The sequence below is a fragment of the Coffea arabica genome, chromosome 7e (genome assembly GCF_036785885.1).
Source record: "Coffea arabica cultivar ET-39 chromosome 7e, Coffea Arabica ET-39 HiFi, whole genome shotgun sequence".
Taxonomy (NCBI): Eukaryota; Viridiplantae; Streptophyta; class Magnoliopsida; order Gentianales; family Rubiaceae; genus Coffea; species Coffea arabica.
The window spans coordinates 40,248,431-40,260,460 of NC_092323.1; the positions used below are offsets into that span (position 1 = coordinate 40,248,431).

At 35.4% G+C, this 12,030-nt stretch overlaps 1 long non-coding RNA gene and 1 other non-coding gene across 2 annotated transcripts; one reads left to right on the forward strand and one right to left on the reverse strand.

Moving 5' to 3' along the window:
- The first annotated feature begins 254 nt into the window (after positions 1-254).
- On the forward strand, positions 255-361 carry LOC113702572 (small nucleolar RNA R71). The gene has a single exon (XR_003451209.1). It is a non-coding gene; the product is annotated as a small nucleolar RNA R71 (small nucleolar RNA).
- Positions 362-9,779: 9,418 nt separating this feature from the next.
- On the reverse strand, positions 9,780-11,047 carry LOC113701120 (uncharacterized). Its single transcript, XR_003450827.2, has 2 exons — positions 10,593-11,047; positions 9,780-10,263 (listed from the first exon to the last, which is right to left on the reverse strand). It is a non-coding gene; the product is annotated as an uncharacterized lncRNA (long non-coding RNA).
- Between the last annotated feature and the right edge of the window lie 983 nt (positions 11,048-12,030).

Sequence of the window (12,030 nt, forward strand, 5' to 3'; positions counted from 1 at the left end):
TTAGCAACTTCATCACATTATTAATTTGAGCACTCAGCATATTGAGAGTGTCCATTTCTATCATACCTGCGTGACATCTTGTATTACCTCTCCCATTGGCCCATTGGTAGTTATTTGCTGCCATTTCTTCTATCAAATTATGAGCCTCTTGGGGTGATTTTCCCATTAAAGCTCCACCTGCAGCTGCATCGATCATAGTTTTAGTGGAAAAAGCTAAACCATTATAGGAGATTTGTATGATTAACCATTCCGGCAGTCCATGATATGGACATTTCCGAAGCAAATCTCTAAACCTTTCCCATGCCTCATATAATGATTCTCCCTCCAATTGACTAAAACTAGTGATATCCATTCTAAGCTTAGCAGTCTTTCCTGGTGGAAAATACTTATTTAAGAATGCTCTTGATAAATCATTCCATCCGGCGAAAGTATTAGGAGCATGAGAGTGTAGCCAAAGTTTGGCCTTATCTCTCAATGAAAATGGGAACAATCTTAGCCTTATAGCATCATCACTAACTCCATTCATTTTAATTGTATCACAAATTTCCAAGAATGTAGCTAAGTGTGTATTAGGATCTTCTACTGCATTACCTCCAAATTGAGATTGTTGAACCATTTGGATAAGTGATGGTTTAATCTCAAAGTTGTTAGCATTTACCGAAGGCCTTGCTATGCTCGTTTGAGATCCTTGTGTTCCCGGTAGAGCAAAATCTCGTAGAACTCGCCTATTTGTTTCGTTTTCTGCCATTTCTTCTTCAAATGGAAGCTCTATTAAGATTTCCTCTATTGGTTGCCAAATCTCTTGTTCCTTTTGTTGTAGTGTGTTCCTCCTTTGTCTATGTAGTGTCCTCTCAATTTCTGGATCGAAAAATGCAACTTCTCGAGACGCCCGGTGCATACACTACAAACAAAAATAAGAGAAATTTTACAGTTTTAATTCACAACTTGAATAAAAACAATGAAAATATCTAAATTAATAGAGATGATTAGGCTCTAATATTGCCGCTCCCCGGCAACGGCGCCAAAAACTTGACGGGTGTTTACTATAAGTGCAAGTTTATTTCCGAATTATACCCGTTTTTCTGCAAGTATACAGGCCAAAATCGTAATATTGGGTATGTATCGGGTCGATCCCACGAGGAGCAATTAAAACAATTATTAGATACTAATTTACTCTATTATTTAGACTCACAATAAAATTAAGCAGAAAATTTAGAATTAAATTCAACTACAAGAGTTCTTAACTAGAAAATTGCAATATCTCAAGGGGAGTAGAATTCACTAAATATTAAGATCTAGGGATGTAAATTCCACTTATGACACAAAAGATCTAAAATGAATTAATTCAACACTTGTTACTGCTCTTGTTTAACCAAGGATTCATTTCCAGAAATACCAAAATCACATTCTCATGATAATAATGGGTTAAAACAGATTAGTTTTTCCTAATCTCTTGGTAAATACTAAATCTGTTCTTATTCACACATGAAATGCAAATTTCATCCACTTGAATGTATTTCTATTCTCATGAATATACAACTCAAGTTCTACTTGTGTCATTCCATTATTTTTACCATTTCTTAATGAATAAAAACAACTATAAACCTGTTATTGGTGATCAAACAACAACAAGTAATCAAGCATACACAAGTAGACAAGTTAATACAACATATAACAAGAATGAATAACAATCAATTCATATCATTTGGTCATAAGGTTCATCTACTCCCTAGATAAAGAAAATTAGCTACTCATGAATGATAAAACACTCATAACTTCATTAATGTAAATCATCATGAATTTACAAATACAAAAGGAGTAAAGAAAGCCTTAGCCAAGATATGGTGAAGCCTTCAAAAATCTTCTTTGTTCTTCAACTTAGATGATTACACAATGAAATCCCAATTTTTCTTGCAATTCCTAGGTAGAGAGAATATGTTTTTCTGTAAGAAGCTAAGCCACGAATGGATGTCCAGACCTCTCCCTATATCTCTGCATAAAAAACACTCAAAGGCTTATTTTTCCAAGTCAAATTCCAACTTTTGATTCCCCAAATCTAACTTTGTTATTATTGTCAATAACCAATGTTTTTGACTTGAAAATAAGCCACCTTTCTTGCCCTTTTGACTTCTGAAGCATGTGCACCGAATTCCCTTGCATCTTATAGCTGGAAAGTGGTATGAACACAAGAGAAAATGGCTGAGCAATTTGCAGAATTTCGGCTACAAAACGTGCTTACACAAAACGCGGCTACAACTCGCGTTTTTTGCACTCGCGTTTTCACTTTGACCTTATTTCAATTGCACTTTTCTCCATGATGCAGGCCGAAATGGTTTTTGTGCAAAACACCAAAGTTGTAGCCCTTTGAGTTAGCTTTCCAATGCTCTAAAAATCATCCAAATCGGAGTTTTGTAGCCTGAGATATGATCGAAATACTATCACCTGGTCAAACCCCTATTTCAGATTCCGACCACAGGGTGCAGCTTCTGTATTCCAGCTTTTTGTCCATGAATATGGCAGAACTGGATTTCGATGTCTTCATACAAATTGTAGATCTCTTTCTTAGATTTAAAATGGTATAAAGATCACCTCAATCCGATAAGTGTAGCTCCAGATATGATCAAAATATTGAAGAGTGTCATAACTGTCTTAAAGTGCAATTCTTCACTTGAACGTTTTTCACTTCATTTTTCTTTTCACCACTTAAATTCATCACCAAATCTCTATTTTTCACCTCATTTGATTGAGTCATCATTCCTGCATAAAAATGAAGGTTTTACCATTAAAATCACTAAAAATGCAATATTATCCACTTTTACCAAAAATATATAATTTTACCAAAAACCTCTTTATTTTAATTATAAAACTAAATAATCAACTCAAAATTAACTAATAAAAAATGCACTTAAAAATACGTAAAATAAACTCTTATCAATGCTCTCTGACATTCAACTCAGTCTCACACTTTATTACAATGTCTGTGCATCTTCTCATTCTCGAAAGAATGATACTACCAAATTTATGAGTACAATCAGAAGGTTCTTCAAGATTTTGCAATGATTTTGTCATTTTTCCTTTACTCTTATGAGAGTTTTGAGACTTTTGTATTCTTTGCGATCCTAACATCTTAAAAACAGATACTCGTGGAGCTTTATTCTTCTTTCCGTGAAAAATTTAAAATTTACCGGCTATTTGAGAAGATTCATCCTCCACAACAATATATTGGCTACTAACTCTATTGATCTTGATGCGGATTGGTGTAAGAGAGGAATAGCCAAGACCAAATTTGAGATTTTCAACGGCATATCTTTTTTCCTTTAACATCTTTTACGTAGGATTCAACCCATGAATCATGTCACTAGTAGATTGAGAGGATGGAACATTTAACACAGCAGATTTTTTTGAAATCGTATCCAGCCTTAGCGAGAACCTTATAAGCAATAGGATCAAAACCTTTTTTGATTCTTGACTTTGGTATGGTGTCTTGTTCGACTTCAAATTCTTTGCTTAAAAGGTTAGACCTTTTAAGTAGAGGAGATGACGCTTTCTTTGTATCAAGATGAGCTACTGGAAGAGTCAAACCTTCTAGAATTTCATGTTGAATTGCAAGTGACTGTCCCTGTTCCATTCTTGACTTGGGAGGGCAACGAAAGACAACTGATTCATTGTTTGACAATGAAACATTAGTTTCTTCATGACCTTCCTATTTTGATTTCGAAATTATCGCTTTCTCCCCTTCCACACTTGGAGATTCGGGGTTCTGGATTTCAACCATAGATAGAGGTTGCTCATACTTATCCTTTGCAATGTGTCTTTTGATGTAAAATTTGACATCAGCGATATACGCTTCCACCTCAGTGAAAGGATTATCATCAGCTTTTACACTTCTTGCCACCCCATTTCGACAGTACTTGAAACATTGATGAAAAATTGAAGGTACAACTCCATTTTCATGAATCCAGGGCCTTCTCAATAGTACATTATATGTTGTTTTAATATGTATCACGTACAACAGTGCTCTGGACGAGATGTCATCAATGACTATCTCTAATGTTAGTGATCCAAGAGCTCTTTATCCTCCTTGATTAAAGTCTTGAATCATCAGTCGGCTATTGGAGAGTTCATCAACTGGGATGCCAAGCTCCTTCAGAGTTTTTAAAAGAAGAATATTGATTGCGGAATCTCTATCTATCAAAATTCTATTAACTTTTGCTCCTTTGCATAACCAGTCACAAACAAAGGACGGCTATACGGTGTTGACCCCAGTGATAAGTCTTCACTAGTGAAAGTAATACTTGTGACATTTATCTCTTCATTACCGGTAGGCGTACGGGCTATCTCACTGGGAGACTCGTGAGTATTATCCTTTTGTTCTTCAATATGATTTGCTTGCGTTGTGTGACTTGGAACTACAGCAATATCAAAGAATTCTTTTGTTGATCTTGATCCCTATCTTTTGATGTTTACAAAACAAATGGATGATACTAATATTTCTTCAAGATATACTTTCAGTTTTGAAGTTGTTTAATTCCATGAACAAGTGCAATTGAAAGGGGACTAAGTATGCTGAAGCTGTCGGACGCTCAAATAGTCAGGATCGGACGTCCGAAAGGATGAAGAACATCAAGAAGTAAACTCTGTCGGACGCTTGTAAGGAAGCATCGGACGTCCTGAAGGATCGGACGCATGCTTCGGACGCACATCAATCTCATCGGACGTCCTAAAAATTCCACGAAGATTTGATAACTCTCTGGACGACGTTCGGACACAGAAGCTCGGACGATAAAATCCCATCGGACGTCCGAACGACAACTTGGCTGATTTTCGGACGATGGGATCGGACGGTGATTAATCTGTCGGACGTCCGACGTCCCCAACGGCTAGTTGACTGTTCAGCTACTTTCTATCCGTTGGATGCTTTAATGAGGCACTTTCTTGGTCCTATATAAATAGTGGTTGGTCAGATATTTCAGACAACTTTTGTACACTGAAGATACAAAAGATCTAGAGAGATTTTAGTGAGAAAATACTCCAAAAAGAAGATTTGTAGTCTTAGTGGTGTGAGGTTCTTTGTAAGCTTTTCATTTGTGAGTGAATTCTTCATGAGTGTAGCTCTGTGAGGGTTGTCCTGAGGGATTGTAAAACGTCCTGACTTGACCGAGTGGAGTTCGGGGCAAGGAGGAGGTGAACCTTCCTTTGTACACAAGAGTGATTGTAATTCATCAACTTGAAGTAGCTTGTTTGAATTAATCTACAAGTTCAAGAGGAGCTGTGTAGTAAATTGGTTTGCAATCCTTTCCTTTTATTTATTGTTACGCTTTTGATCTTTAAATTGTTTATCTCTTCTACTCCCAAGCAGTTTTGATTTCTTGTTCATTGTCTCATTGGTTGTCTTCGGGCCTTACATCTTTAGATATGAATTCCTTTAAGGTGACAGGAGTTCGGGACTTTTGCTTGAAGACTCGATATCCTTGAAGATTATGACAGTCATTATTTTTCTTTACGTCCTTCTCTTTCCCCTTCCAGATCACTATACTTCTTGTTAAGGCTTTGTTCACCTTACTAGATGAACAAGATTTTCGCCTCTTTCTTCGCGTGACTAGAGTCCATCCTTCATCATCCATATCAGGGTATAACGCCTTTTCATTTTCGTATGCATGTTTTTGAAGAATTAAAGGAGCACCTTCTTGTTTTATTTCTATGGGATCAAGTGATCCAAATTGAATTGTTGGCAATGCAAGTACCATGACCCTTTTAACCTCCATGGACTGCAGGGAATCAATAGACGTTTGATTCACACTTGCCTTGTCTTCTTCAAGGAGAATTTTTTCTTGTCTCGCCAACTCTATTACTTTGTCTTTGAAGACAAAGCATTTCTGAATGGGATGCCCAATCAATTGATGATACTTACAATAATTTGGATCTTCAGTGTTCCTGGCCTCATCAAGTTGCTTCATCTCAGGAAGCGTGATCAAATTTATACTTAACAGATCGTCAAACATACCAGGAACATCAGAATCGAGGAAAGGGAACTCCTTGTCTTGCATCTCCTTGAGAGTCGGTTTCCTCTTTCCTTATTCTTAATGTGCATAGATCTTCCTATCTTCTCTCCTGGCAATTTTGGGAATAATCTTGAAAGGTGTTATACTTGTAGTCATAGACTCCTTCTTTTCATTTTTGATTGGTGGCTTGCCCCCTCTTCTCACTTCATGTCTCTCCTTAGTCCTGTGAGGGTCAGGAACTGGTGGTTCTTGTCCATCAAGATTAATTTTCAACTTGTGGGTTTTTGTGGACAATTCATCAAACATTTCTGGTTGTACACCTTACAAGATGTATCTGAATTCTCAGTGCATATCTTGAATACACATCTTGATGCAAAAGATTCAGGAATTCGATCTTTGCAATTTAAACTTAGATTCCTCCAATGGTCGATAAAATCAATGACAGGTTCATTCTTCCATTGACATGTATTAGAGAGTTCAGTCATACTGACAGTTCTCTTTGTGCTATAGAAGCGACTAAGAAATTCATGTTCTAACTGCTCCTAATTGTCAATGGTTCTAGACTCCAGATCTGTATACTAATCAAAGGCATTACCCTTCAACGAGCGAACAAATTGCTTAACGAGCAAATCACCATCAGTGCTAGCATTGTTACAGGTTTCCACGAAGTGTGCAACATGTTGTTTAGGGTTGTCATTGCCATCAAATTGTTGAAATTTTGAAGGTTAATATTCCACAGGCATTTTTAAACTTTCCACTCTAGCGGTGTAAAGTTTGTGTAACCACTATATGACTTGGCACTTCCACCAATCTTGTCCTTGATTGTGTTTTCGATGAACTCCTTCAGATTATCAACATGAATGGTGCCATCAGAGGAAATTGAAAATTCCTTCATGGCTTGTGATTTTGCATCCTCTTTCTCCTTCTCCCTTAATGATGAGTCACCTTCGTCTTGCACTTTGGATTTCTGTTTGGTCATACTAAGGCTATTTTCGCCTATATTCTCGACCATAGCCATTAATTTGATTATCTTGGCATCTTGACCTTGCGCATGCACTACTAGCCCTTCGACAATTTTGGCTAGATTCGAAATTTGATCTTCCACAGTTATTGTATTGGTCATCATGACGGGTATCACTACAGAGGCAGTCGAATCACTTGGCCTATCAATGGATTCATTATGGGTTCCTTTCTTGTTGGGAAGCATCTCAAGGTTTGTTTCTTCAATCACAGCATTAACCTTCTCTGCTAACTTCTTAGCCTTGCTTCTTGTCAAAGGTGCCGTATACTGTATCTCTTGAGTTGTTGAGGCATCGGTAACTAAATCTTCAAGAGAAAAGTTCACCTTCTTGAACTCCATTGAATTTTCAAACCGGTGAGTTATTGGAAGAAAAGAGATGAGAGGCAGAGATAGTCCCACCGGACGTGCTAGAAATTTGTATGCACAAATTTTGTTGCCTAAAATAAAAGACAAGAAAACTTGCACAAGTATCAAATTTATTAAATCGAATAATAAGTGGGTTACAATTTCTGAAAATTCTTGAATCAAAGAAATTAATCTCCTGATTCTTCTCTTCAAATGGCTTCAATCGAAGGGCCCAAGAAGCTTATTCCTCGATCGAAAGAGTATTTCCTACAATTTCGATGTATAAAACGATTGATTTGATGGTGGCATCAAATACTTGGAATTTCAAGTCTTCAACACCGATAGCAGGAGGATTTGTTTGGCTTGATTTCAACTTGGATTTGAAGAAAAAAACTCTTGAGAGAATTTGATAGAATTTCTCCCAAAGTTAGGGATTTTTCTTCTATATTTGTCTTAAGAAAAAACCTTTTATTTATAGCCAAAATATGTAGGCTAAGTTTTCAAGAAAAAATCCTTAGAACCTCCCTGCATTTTTGGTAACTTATATCTCAAGAAACCCATTTAACTTGGGTTTAAAAATAGTGGGCCAATCCAAATGGTCCATGGTGAATTAATAAGTCAATTAATTCACTTCAATTTAAATGGACATTACAAATTTAATTTGATTTAATAGCTCATATAATATTGGCCCAATTTGTCAATCCAAAACATAATGGACTTCTATAATTTGATTTAATTTAATCAAGATCAATTTAATTTGAATAAATCTTGACTAAATAAATTAAATAAAATTTCTTTATCTACAAATGCCCCCACTTCAAGGTTCAATTGGGACTTGCTTGTCAAGGATGGTAATTGAGACTTGAAGTACTTGATTTTTTTTTTTATAAAAGAAAAGCCAATTCCTTTGCCAATTTAGTGGCGAGCAATTAGAGTCTAAATTAATATGTGTGATCCAAGATCATAAGAAGTCTACACTATTCACGTATTACATGCGATCTACGGCAAAGTGCAATGCACAGGATTATTCCCCATGTCATCACAATGAAATTGCTGCAATTAGTCTCGAACCTTAGTGAATTAATAAATCAATTAATTCACTCCAATTTAAATGGACATTACAAATTTAATTTGATTTAATAGCCCATATAATATTGGCCCAATTTGTCAATCCAAAACATGATGGACTTCTATAATTTAATTTAATTTAATCAAGATCAATTTAATTTAAATAAATCTTGACTAAATAAATTAAATAAAATTTCTTTATCTACAAATGCCCCCACTTCAAGGTTCAATTGGGACTTGCTTGTCAAGGATGGTAATTGAGACTTGAAGTACTTGATTTTTTTTTTTATATAAAAGAAAAGCCGATTCATTTGCCAATTTGGTGGCGAACAATTAGAGTCTAGATTAATATGTGTGATCCAAGATCATAAGAAGTCTACACCATTCACGTATTACATGCGATCTACAGTAAAGTGCAATGCACAGGATTATTCCCCATGTCATCATAATGAAATTGCTGCAATTAGTCTCGAACCTCAATGGTTGGCAGTTGCCAAAACCAATTGCATTGCCCAAAAGATGGCCCATTGAATTTTATATTTCCAAAGGCTGCGTGAAACTGGTCATCAAGTTTATAGAAAATTGCTCAATTGCCAAACCTATATTTTGTCAGAAAATTGTTTGAAGAAGCAAATCAATATTATTTTTATTTTCTTCCTGCCGTCATGCACGATTTTTGGAGTTTTAGTAGAGTCGCTATGTTTTTAAGTATAATAAAGGGTTAATTACATTTACCTCCCCTGAGGTTTGACCATATTACCAATCAATCCCTGTAATTTGTCCAAATAACGGTCTTACCCTTTGAATGATCAAACATTTAACAAAAACCCCCTTAATGCCGAAAATGCCCTTATTGAGGCCATGTTGCATTAAAAAAGAACATATTTTTATTTTATTAACCCTGAAGCAATCCAAAAGAATAGAAAAAAGTTTTTGCTTATTATTTTATAAAAACCATATCTTTACTTCCATAATAGTTTTGAATCAATAATTATTTTAAATCTTAAAAATGAATATTAAAAATTAGATAAATTGAAAGAAAAATAAAAAAGAAGAAATTATTTTAATTCCTGGAGTATGGTTCAAATTGAGGAAAACATGCCTTGTGCTCTCTGCAACATGCTTTGAACCACAAATTCGAATTTATCTGATAATTCAAATTTCCCTTGACCGTAGGAAAGGCATTGCTTTAGTTCACTCTTGGAATGCAAGCAGTTTGTTTGTTTTTTTTTTTTTATTCTCTGGTGTCCCCTCAATCACAATTTGTGCAGCTAATGACTTTTGGCCAAATTTTTTTATGTTTAATAAAGATTTATGAACGTTAAAGAGTGCAAGGGGAAACACATTCCAACTTGGTGCATTTTTTGGATTTGCTTATGCTGAAGAGTACACGGGGAAATTTTATTACGTTGGCAAAACAAACATACATATTGTGATGAGCTCAAAGCTGGAATGAGAGATAATATGCTTGCTGTAGACTATTTTTAAGTTTATAATCCCTATGAATTTCTGGGTACTTTTTCATGAGAACAGACCACCTTTGAACAGTTGCACCGCCTCACAAGCAGGGTTCGCCAACTCGGCCGAGTCCGGTACGACTCGGCCGAGTCATAACCGGAACGCCGGGGACCGGTACGATACTGATCCTCGAATCGCCGGTATGACCATACCAGATGTGAATCGTGCAGACTCGGACGTTATTGGCTGAGTCAAAACGGTGTAAGAAGTTGTCGGCCAAATCCTCGGATACGACTCGGAGTCGAGTCGGCAACTCGTGAACAGAATTGAGCAGAGGAAATTGAACAGAGGAATTTTCACTGCTTACACCTAATAATCGAACAGAGGAAAACCTAATAAATGAATACCAAATAATTCACTGCTTCTATTTTGACTTTTACCCAAAAAATGAACCAAAAAGGGCAAACAAACATTGAACAGAAACAAAAGGCTACACAAAAGCCTGCAACAACTCAATTATTGTCATACAAATACAAATCCTTGCCCTAGCAAAAGCCGTCCTTCCTCTCATGCTTTCTTTTTTCTTTTTCAGCCACAAATAATCAATTACTTGGAGAAGGTGTAGAAGCAGAGCATAGAATCATTCATTATTTGGAGAAACACACCCGAAGACAGGATCATTATTTAGAGAAACATACCATCAATTTTCATTGGTTTGCAGAGAGGGAACATCTTCAATTTCTTCACACTTCATCGGTTTACAAAGAGAGAAGTTTGCAAAGAGGGAACATCGATTTTGCAGAGAGGGAAGAGAAAAAAGAACCTAAGGGAAAGCGCAGACAAAGAACGAAAGGAGGTTTGCAGAGAGGGAGCATCTTCAATTTCTTCATCGGTTTGCAGAAACATCGATTTGCAGAGAGGGAAGGAGGATCGATTTGCAGAGAGGGAAGGAGGAAAAAAAAAAAGAAAGGGAAAGTGAAAAGAAAGAAGGAATGGGACGGCTGCTAATCTGAATTGAGAAAGGTGAAAGGAACGATTCCAAAATTAAAGGGATGTTGGGCTTTTGTATTGGAGCGGAAGACAAGAAAAAAGTAGAAGGAAAAATTAAAATCATTTAAAGTCCAATTTTGGCCCAAGTAATTAAGAGATTGGACTCCTAATGTTAACCTCAAGCATCAAGCCGAAAGGTCTGTATCCTCTTTGAAAATAGTTTTGCGATTTTAATATTTTTTAATTTAGTATTCAGATGTGATATTTAGATATCTATAAATTTATGTAATGCATTGTGACATTTTTTTTATATATTATTAAGTATATGATTAATTTGTATTAGTAGTCTCTTATCTAAATTTTAGTTAGAAAATATATAATCATTATTTGGATACATTTTAACGATCATAAATGTAATTTATTTATTCCATGTATCTCAATTATGTTGATTAAGATGATTTTAGATAAATTAATTAGAAAAAGGCAAAGCAAACAAAGTAAAAATATGTTTTGAACCTCCTCGTCATTTTATATGGTACTAATAGGTATGTAAATAAAGTAAAAATATGTTTTTACTATATTTGATAGAATTCAAGAGTTGTAAATAATTCATTAATTTTAATATTTTTGTGATATTTATTATTCTTTTTATTTTAGGAAATTAAGATCAATCATCTAGGCACTGCAGTGGATCAATCCTTTGTGTACAGAGATTTGTATTGTATTATGTAAGATATGATGATTTTATTCTTATATACAATTTTTTATTTCATATAAAATAGGATTAGAAAGCACACTTAATTCTAAAATCATTAATTGCTAATGCTATAGGCCGTTATGGTAATGACAGCATTATTTTATTTAATAATTAGTAACTATATATAACAATGTTGGTATTTAGTGAATTTAATTTGATAAATGTGCTTTTTATGGTATTTTCTATTTTTAGTAAATATTTCAGATTTTTTGAAAATTCTTATATACTATAATGTGCGTATCACCCGATATTCAACCGATATACCGCGACGGATGTGGAACAACCGAGACCGCGACGCGACCGCGATCTGCGATGGCGAACCATGCTCACAAGTTGGAAAGAATACTCAACAGCTTACCTCTAACCCATACTTCCCAGGCAAAATGTTT